The 10047-nt window shown below is 46.8% G+C and overlaps 1 protein-coding gene and 1 pseudogene across 1 annotated transcript in view; one reads left to right on the top strand and one right to left on the bottom strand.

The window, feature by feature from the left end:
• Positions 1–4984: 4984 nt before the first annotated feature.
• rpf1 (ribosome production factor 1 homolog) overlaps positions 4985–10047 on the bottom strand; it is a 50850-nt gene continuing 45787 nt past the window's right edge. Inside the window, exon 10 of the mRNA XM_056243585.1 lies at positions 4985–4995. The gene's annotated coding sequence lies outside the window, so the exon portion shown is untranslated. The remainder of the gene's footprint in view (positions 4996–10047) is intronic.
• On the top strand, positions 6514–8929 carry LOC130078091 (uncharacterized; annotated as a pseudogene).

The raw sequence follows: 10047 nt of genomic DNA, 5'->3' as shown, positions 1-10047 counted from the left end.
GCTAATGCCACATGAAGACAAACCTATAATACAGAGCTGCTAAGCCACACAGAAGGTCGCGATGGACCCCGGACCACAGATGGCCACGTGTAGGACAGGCTTCAATATGCCACACATAACGAGCTAATCATAGACACGGCCATAGAGCCACATAAAACCAAGACCCCTAGAGGTCACTAGGCCACGATGGACCTTGGAGGACAAGGCCACGGTAGGCCACACGGCCATGGGAGACCACAGAGACGAGACCGCTTAGGAGCCACACCGGCCGCTAATGCCACATGAAGACAAACCTATAAGACACAGCTGCTAAGCCACACAGAAGGTCGCGATGGACCACGGACCACGGATGGCCACATGTAGGACAGGCTTCAATATGCCACACATAACGAGCTAATCATAGACACGGCCATAGAGCCACATAAAACCAAGACCCCTAGAGGTCACAAGGCCACGATGGACCTTAGAGGACAAGGCCACGATAGGCCACACGGCCATGGGAGACCACAGAGACGAGACCGCTTAGGAGCCACACCGACCGCTAATGCCACATGAAAGACAATATTCACGAAACAAGGCCACTAGACCAGACGGACCAGGCCGCGATGGACCGTAAGAACAAAGCTATGATAGCCTGCACAGACCACGGCTAAACTAGTGGCCGAGGAGAATCACATAAAGACAGAAGACGAGCGGAGACACCGCGGGACAAAACACAAACACAGAGACGAGTACAGAGGGGCTTTATCAGATAGTGCAATTTGAACTGCGCTCAAGTGGATAACGTAGTACCACCACCACCAGTAGTTGCGAGAGGATTTACCTGGATTATTAATGGAGAGCTTGCTGGGCTTCAATGATAATTTTTGAATCAGTTCTTATGTAGGATTCAAAAGCTGAGGAAGACCATCTTCCCATTATTTTGATAGCTGATGTAGACACTCCTCGTTCGGCTGCTGTGGTGGCTGCCCCAATCCGGAACGAATGACCGGTATAAAGGGAGGGGGGTAAACAGCAGCTTTTGAGGGCAGAAACTGATGAGTCCTGAACTGGCTTAGAGAGAAGTGCTACGTTAGTTAGGATAAATGGAGGGGAATTTAAAGAAATTAATCATAGATGAGAAGGGACAGAATTTATAACTAATTAATAAATAGATAAGTGAAACAGAGCCTTGAGAGTCATTCTTAGAGTTCTTAAGAAAGGGAGTAAAGAAATTAGGTGAGAAACGCAAACAGAAAAGACCATGGGGAAATCGGAGTATTTAGCTCCTGGAGTGAATCCCCTGGATGCATGAGCCATGACGCTGTAACAGACAGCTACAATCTGAATACCAATAGAAAAGAGACCATTGCGGACAGGAAGAAATAGAGGGAAGTTGGATGGATTTTGCTTTTCTAACTTACTTAGTGTGAAATGTTGCCGTATAAGCATAACCAACATCTTCAAGGTTACAACACTCGAAGTTCAAGCAATGGGAGAAATTCATTTAAGAATTGCTTTTTAAAGACTACAACAGTGCTGAGAGGAGCTAACGAAATTCCTCCTGGGTTAGTGCATCACAACCTAAATTTACATGAATCCTGCCCACGGGACATGATTTAAAGAAAATCGAGACAGAATAAGCTAATTAGTGACTAGAGATAGCTACATAATTCATCAACGACCATCCGGAATGTTGTCTATATGTTGACACTTCTTGAGTCTCTCCATCTTGAATGATCCTGGTTGAACAAAGCGAAAAAGTTTAAAATTGTTGGTGAGAGGTAATCGAGGCTGCAAAACGAGCTGTTGAAACTCCGACCCCTGTGCCGGGAATAGCAGCCCTGCCACATCCAAAGGGATAGACAAAACGATATGCTTAATCACCTTCGAATGACCATTCCAGCATGCTATTCAAAATTACCTGTGGGGCATTCCGAGCCAAACCCCGCATACACACCGGAGACCCACCACATATCCTGCGAAAAGGGGCACAATTATACACATTTTTATCTTTGTGATACAATGAGATTGGCATGCGTTTATCGGAGGTTTACTACAGGTCTTGGCTATGCCTTAAGTAGCAAACAAAGAGAAGGTATGGTGAACAGACTTGGATAATTAGTATTAAAATACTTGCGTGAGTTTGAATGCCTGCGAGCAAACTATGAATGGAAGAAATATTAAATTACGATTTCGTAATTGTAGACGAGGAAGGAACAATCGGCCATGATCAGGATGTGAAAACAGGAATCTGAAAAGAAAAGCAAAACATTACTAATTTAACATAAACTCTGTTAGAGGAGGGCAGGGTGATGGATCCGGGTTGCTGAACGGCAAAAGCCGTCTGAAAGCCTGTAACAAAGAATGAAAGCGCGTAGCTATGGCTTTGCATTGGCAGGAATAAGCACAACCTTAATTATGAAATTGAAGACGACTGATAGCCGAATTAACGTCTCAGGAATGGCAAGATCGCCTAACAATAAGATCTGCCTTGATGACAACCATGCTTTGTTAGCACAACGATATAATATATTTTGCGACCACGCCAAATCCCTAAGGATGCTAACGACCGCTATAGGATGATTTTGTGAAGAGCGGACGAAACGAACCTTGAGTAAGCTTAAAAGATTCATCTAGCCTTTACTGATCTAGATATCCGAATCTGAGATTGGACATGCACCCTTGTCAAGTGTTTTTTTTTTTTTTTTTTTTTTTTTTTAATTCTTAAACCGACTAAATCTGACTTCTTACTACGTTACTTACCTGAAGTAAGGTGACGGCGTCCTGTCAAGCAGCTACTATCATTACCTAAATGATACTTGATCTGTTGTCTTTTGAGCGTAGAATCCTTTTCTCAGATTTACATTTACATTTATTCATTTAGCTGACGCTTTTATCCAAAGCGACTTACAATTGCTATACATGTCAGAGGTCACATGCCTCTGGAGCAACTAGGGGTTAAGTGTCTTGCTCAGGGACACATGGTGCTCCCTGAGTCTGTCCTCTGCTGTTGCTTGGTGTCTCGCAGTGGATTCAAACCCGGGTCTCTCACACCAAAGGCATGTGTCTTATCCACTGCGCCATCACCACTATATGGTGATGGCGCAGATGCGGAGCATATGCCTGACGTGGCTCCCGAGTTGCTCTTTGCAGAAATAGCCCCATTCATCGCTGGCCACAACAACAGTTGAGACTCTTGAATAGAAAGATACATGAACATGTAAATCATACAGTTGAGCAAAGACAATGCCACTCGAGTCTCCTTCACTGATTAGTTCTGTTGATTGGTTTGACTTGATAAAACTAATATGACTGTTAGTTCTACTGAGTTAACAGTTTTTGCAAAGGATGAGTGGCCTTTGACAGGAGCATCCTTAGTCTGCATTTTTCTGTACATTAATGTGGAAATACCCATCACATAAAATATTTCTATCACGCATATCAGTGGATTAAGTAGTCACCAGGAAAGGTTGAATATTACACCGATTGTACACATTTCCAATATTGTAGATCTAATTTTCGTTAAGGGACTTATAATATGAATTTAAAGTAGGCCTAAATATGTTGAAAATAGTTGTTTATGAACAGTGGCGGACGAAGTACACATACGATGTACTTGAGTAAAAGTAAAGATACTCAAGGTAAAATATTACTCAAGTAAAAGTAGAAGTGCTGCCTTTAAACATTCACTTGAGTAAAAGTACAAAAGTATTTGACTTCAAATGTACTTAAGTATCCAAGTACTTTGAATTTTTTATGGCTATAATGTCCTATTATAATTTGTCACAAGACTCTTGCTTAACTCAGTATAAGTGAAGAGTAATGTCACTCTTGGCACACCAATCTATTAATGAAATGACATTAATTAGTCTGATATATATATGTAACGGAGGCCAGCTAGTAGTCGATGTGCGAGTAAACCTCACTCCTCTGATCTCAATAGGTGCTCTAGCGACAGACGCTAGAGGCTGCAGTCTTTAGCCTCCTTGTTAGAGCGCCTGACTCTCACGCCGGAGACCTGGGTTCGAGGCCCGCACAGAGCGGGGCGAGTAGGACCCGGGTGGAGGGGTTACATTGGTGCCGTGACCCGGATGGGAGTGAGGTTTAGGGGGGTGAGTGTAACGGAGGCCAGCTAGTAGTCGATGTGCGAGTAAACCTCACTCCTCTGATCTCAATAGGTGCTCTAGCGACAGACGCTAGAGGCTGCAGTCTTTAGCCTCCTTGTTAGAGCGCCTGACTCTCACGCCGGAGACCTGGGTTCGAGGCCCGCACAGAGCGGGGCGAGTAGGACCCGGGTGGAGGGGTTACATATATATATATATATATATATATATATATATACAACACACATATTCACACACGCGCGCACGTGCATATATATATATATATATTCTATATTCTATGTTATGGGAGCAGCCAATTTCCCTCCAAAATTAAACACAAAAACGCATTAATGCAGTGTTTCTGCTAGGCTACTCCCCAGAAAAAAAAGCTATTATATGCAAGTCATTTTAGTGGCAACGTAAGCAATGTACATTATGCGTCAATACTTACCAATAATTGCTGCAATAATAGCTGCTGCTCTCTGTCCCGCTTAAAATCATTGTCAACGCGATTTGTTTGGAACTATTAAGAGCTAAACGAATAAGGGTACGCTATCGCGTCTTTTGCGCGCTCAAGTTCGTTATTTCAAACGTAGGCGCGCGGTATGCGCGCTCGTAATGGAAGCGACGCGCGTCGCACCCGCGCCGCATCGAGATAAAAACATCTCAACTTTTCAGAATGCCGCAAGCGCACCATAAGCGCACAGTAGGTCACGTGACAAGAACCAACCGGAGCGCAACCGCCCTAGCGCTTTGGAAAAAGGAGAATGCGGCGCGCCCAGCGTTTTCTACGCGTTTTTAGGCGCTATATGTGAATCCGGCCTAATGTGGCCGCGCGGCGGCGAGATCCCTGTCACAACCATCTATGTTCGTAACTCTCATATTTAACGGCTCTGGGGTGCGTTTCCCGAAAGCATCGTTAGCCAACTATGGTCGCAAGTTCCGTCGTTACTAATAGAGTTCAATGGGATTTGCGACCAACTTGCGACCATAGTTGGCTAACGATGCTTTCGGGAAACGCACCCCTGGTTCGCGCTTAGTAGAGACCGCCAAGGCAAGTTCAAAACAAAGCGCGCGCGCGCGCTGTACTGTGATTGGCGGCTCGTTTGACTAGTTACGTTTTTATCCACTCATAAATAAAAAGGAACGACTGATTTTGAAAATGTAGTAGAGTAAAAAGTAAGATGTTTGACTTTGAAATGTAGTGGAGTTAAAGTAAAAGTCTCCCAAAATGTAAATACTTGAGTAAAGTACAGATACGCAAAAAAGCTACTTAAGTACAGTAACGAATTACATTTACTTCGTTACTGTCCACCACTGTTTATGAAATTACAACACTTATGTAAATACCATTGTACCAAATGCCATTGTAGAGATATCCACTACAGTATGCATAACAGCCAAATGAACAACTTGCTCTCCTTAACTCAGGTTTATTTATATATTTATTTATTTTTAAATCAGTTACTCAGTTGTTAGTGGGTATTTGCAAACTGCCCACAAGAGCGTAGTATCGACAATGCTGATATTAGATTAGTACTGTGGAATATCGGTGACGCGAAACTTGCTTACACTTGCTATGACATTTCCCCTTTAAGGCGAGCTAACCGCCCCGTTGCAGTCTGCAAAACAGTAGTAATTAGAACACGTACGCCACGTCACCGTGGACTCCAATTTTAACTCTGCCGCTGGTATAGGAAGCAACGGAGAAATACTTACCTGGATGAAGTTTAATCATGAAAGAGGGGACATATTAACAGTGGCCGATGGAAGCGCCTACCAAAACTTGAAAAACCGACTTGAAAGCCTTGGAGTTGGAGCTTGAACTTGAACCAGCGAGAGAAGATCGCCTCTCGTGACTTGCAGAGTTGTTGATTCAATACGGTGGATCGGTGATCTGCGGGATAATGCACCCGTGCAGACAGCGAGGTTATTTTCCTGGACAAGTTGTTGAGGATGACATAGTTCTCTTCCTGCCGGATTATCCTGTCTGAGCTGATGCTGTTGAGGCTTTTGATGACGTGAAATGGAAACTGATTGGTGACCCGGGGTGTTTTAGGCCTAGAGGAGCAGAACTTCTCATGAGAGGCCTTGGCTGATAAAAAACTCTCTGAAGACCACTGTGCCTACGGGGAGATGCGGCACTGAACGCGGGAACCTCGACGTGTAGCAGGAGATACGGCGGGACATATCCATCGTCGGAACTCAATAATAGTAAACAGTATGCGTGTCCTGAAACATGTTGGCTGGCGACTGAACGAGAGCATGAATGGCAGCGTCAGCATCTGCGAACTCAGACAAGTGTAAGTACCAATCTTATATACTGTGACTGTTAACACCTGATTGGATAGGGATGAGGTAATACATGGCGCGCTGATTGAGTCTTCCTGACAGAACTTAAGCTAAAGCTTCCATTTCTTCCGTTTGGACTCAGTTTGAGTCCCCGGTTTTTCTGTCTGTGCGCGGAGGCGGGCTTAGCACCTTTGAGAATATCAGGTCTGAGAATCCTGACTTACATAGACGATTGGCTCATCATAGCCGAATCAAAGGAGAAGGTGTTGCAGGACACCGGCCGTGTGCTCGCGCACAACACATCGCTCGGGTTCCAAGTGAATGTGAGCAAGAGCAAGTTCACGCCCAGTCAGAATGTCATTTTCCTGGGCTTGGAGCTGAACTCGGTCTCCATGTGAGCGCGTCTCTCTCAAGAGCGCGTTCGCTCTCTGATGAACTGTCTGTCGCAGTTCAGAGTAGGGGCGAAAGTGCAATATCGCACATGTCTCAGGCTGCAGGGTCTCATGGCTTCATCCACCCAAGTTGTGCCGTTGGGACTCCTGAGGATGAGGGCGTTCATGAAATGGGTTTTGTCACTACATTTCAGCCCGATTCGCGACCTTTGCCGCTCGGTAACAGTGACACGCGCCTGCTCGGCAGCCTTGCGCCACTGGGAGAGCGAAGACTTTTACGCACGGGGAACCCCTCTGGGGCCGGTTACGATGCGGAAAGTGGTGACGACAGATGCGTCCTTAACAGGTTGGGGTGCCACCCAGGAGGGCAGAACGGTGAACGGTCTGTGGCCAAACAGACTACGTTCAGTGCACATAAACTATTTAGAGCTTTTAACCATTTGGAAAGCTCTGAATCATTTTCTGCCTCGCCTGCAGGGACATCACGTTCTAGTACGGTGCGACAATACCACGGCTGTGGCTTATATCAACCGTCAGGGCGGCATGCGCTCGTCGAAACTCCACACTCTAGCTTACAAGCTTTTGGTGTGGAGCAGACGGGTTTTCCTGTCGTTACGCGCAACTCACGTTCCGGGCATCCTGAACAGAGGCGCGGATCTGCTATCAAGGGGAAACCCAATCTACGGAGATTGGCGTCTTCACCCGCAGATAGTGGAAATGCTATGGATGAGATTCGGACGGGCGACCGTAGATCTATTCGCCTCGCGCGAAAACTACCATTGTCCTATGTTCTTCTCTCTAAGGGACATGGACGCGCCCCTCGGGGTAGATGCACTGGCCCACCCATGGCCCAGAGTGCTCCTGTATGCTTTTCCTCCCCTGTGCCTGATAATTCCCACATTGGCCAGGGTGAGAGAGCAGGGCCTGTCTCTCATTCTGATAGCACCCAGGTGGCCCAAGGCACCATGGCTGGCGGAGATAATTCCTCTGTTATACGCCGAACCGTGGCGCTTTCCCGTTCGCACGGATCTATTGTCCCAAGCCAACGGGGAGATTTACCACCCCCACCCAGACAGGGTGGCTCTCTGGGCCAGGCCCGTGAGAGGACGAACCTGAACGCACTTGGGCTTTCGCCGCATGTGGTCGCCACTATTCAGAATGCCAGGGCCGTCTCTACACGGTCCTTATATGACTGTAAGTGGCAAGTGTTCGAAGGGTGGTGCGATGGGCGCGGTCTCACATCTTATCAGTGCTCAGTTCCTGATATTTTGTGTTTCCTTCAAGACCTCATGGGAAAAGGGAGGTCCTTTTCCCCCATTAAGGTCTACTTGGCTGCGATTTCAGCCTGTCATGTGGGTTTTGAGGGGTCTACTGTCGGGCAGCACCCCCTAATCCGCAGATTTATGAAGGGTGCACGCCGCTCTTTGCCAGTCATCAGGAGAACTGTTCCGGAGTGGGACCTCTCCATGGTGCTGGAAGCGCTGTCTCAACATCCTTTTGAGCCTCTGGGGAGTATTTCCCTTAAGCTGCTGTCCTTCAAGACAGCTTTGCTCTTGGCCTTGGCATCTGCTAAACGTGTCAGTGAGCTACATGCACTCTCGGTTCACCCCTCGTGCACTAAGTTCTCCCTCAGTGGAGATAAGGTTTCCCTTAAGCCTAACCCGGCCTTCATGCCGAAGTGCTTCCCTGCGTTCACTTCGGAGGTGTTGGAGCTGTCCGCTTTTCACCCTCCACCTTTTACCTCTCTAGAGGATCAGAGGCTGAATGCTTTGTGTCCAGTCCGTGCTTTACAGGCATGTATGACCAGGACCAACGCTTTCCGCAAGAGCGACCAGCTCTTTGTTTCATGGGCCCCCCCCCGCACAGAGGGAGTCCCATTTCGAAGCAACGCCTCTCACATTGGGTTGTGGACGCTATAACTATGGCTTATGAAGCAAAGGGAGTGCAGCCCCCAAGGGGCATCAGAGCTCATTCCACAAGGGGCTTAGCCGCCTCTTGGGCCTTGTTTAGGGGAGTGTCACTGCAGGACATCTGCTCCGCTGCCAGTTGGGCTTCTCCTCATACCTTTGTGCGTTACTACCGGCTGGATGTCACCAGAACCTCGGTAGCACATTCGGTTTTAGGGGTGGGGTCTTCTTAGCTCTTCCCTGTAACCCTGTGAAAAAAAAAAAAAAAACAGTAGGAATGGGCCGGCTGGGCATGTTCATTCCTGTCACCAAACATTTACTTCCCTTATGGGTATAGTTTATGTGCCTTGGTGGGTTGGGGTTACTATCATGTATGTGTCTCATGCATGTTTCATGTCCTGCTTGTCCACAGCAGTTAGGTGTGGCGTCACCTTTGCAGGTTCATGATTAATGGACGTGTCAGGCACCGCCTCCCCGAGGTGACCGTCTTTCTCTGGCTTTCAGAACCTCACTGTGAGTGTATTGGGCAATCGGGGAGCTGTCCATGTCTCTCCCATAGGTGGATCTCGAACACGAGATGATGAAAGAGAACAATAGGTTACTATCGTAACCCCGGTTCTCTGAAACATCGAGTGGAGAGATCCACCAGCTTTGCCCCGCTTGCCGCACGAGAAGCGAATATACTTACTGAGGAATAGCAGCGCGCCCAGCGGTTATATGCCAGTAGGTAAGGGGGTGTGGCCTCACCTGGCATTGGCTGCGCGCTTCTGTCTGTCTAGCCAGACTTGGTGCAATTGGATGCTTCTGCAGAGGTCAGGTACGGATGCCCTTCCCATAGATTGATCTCTCCACTCGATGTTTCAGAGAACCGGGGTTACGATAGTAACCTATTGTTTCTAGTAAAATTAGCATATTTTCCAAGTTGATAATGTAACGGTAAACCCATGAAAATGGTTTAAAATGCATGTTTCCATAGTACCATTACTCTACATTGTCGCAATGACCGTCTTTTGTCAGTGCCTCGCCCGTCAAAGTTTAATGAGTGCCTTGATAAAATGAAGCTGCCTTAAGTTAGCCACATTTAAAACAGATGGACGCTCATATCCTATATACAGCTCCCGATCGGGTGAAGTTCAGGGGGGTTTGTCCTTAAAATGAAAAGAGCGCACATTTAGCTTTTGTGGGGAGTATTTTAACTTAAGTGTGGCAAAACATGCTCATTTTCTCTTGTCAGTCTTCTTTGGATTAAAATGCAAGACATATGGGGCCCTGTATACGGACATTCTTCAGATTTGATGGTGCTCAAAACATACTTTCCAGGAATTTCTTGTTGCTGTTGTTGACTGCCACAACAACAGCAACAAACTAAAG

The sequence above is a fragment of the Rhinichthys klamathensis genome, unplaced genomic scaffold, assembly GCF_029890125.1.
Source record: "Rhinichthys klamathensis goyatoka isolate OS25496 unplaced genomic scaffold, OSU_Roscu_1.1 h1tg000814l_1, whole genome shotgun sequence".
NCBI lineage: Eukaryota > Metazoa > Chordata > Actinopteri > Cypriniformes > Leuciscidae > Rhinichthys > Rhinichthys klamathensis.
The sequence above is the reverse complement of the archived record's forward strand: the minus strand, read 5'-3'. Positions and strand labels throughout refer to the sequence as shown.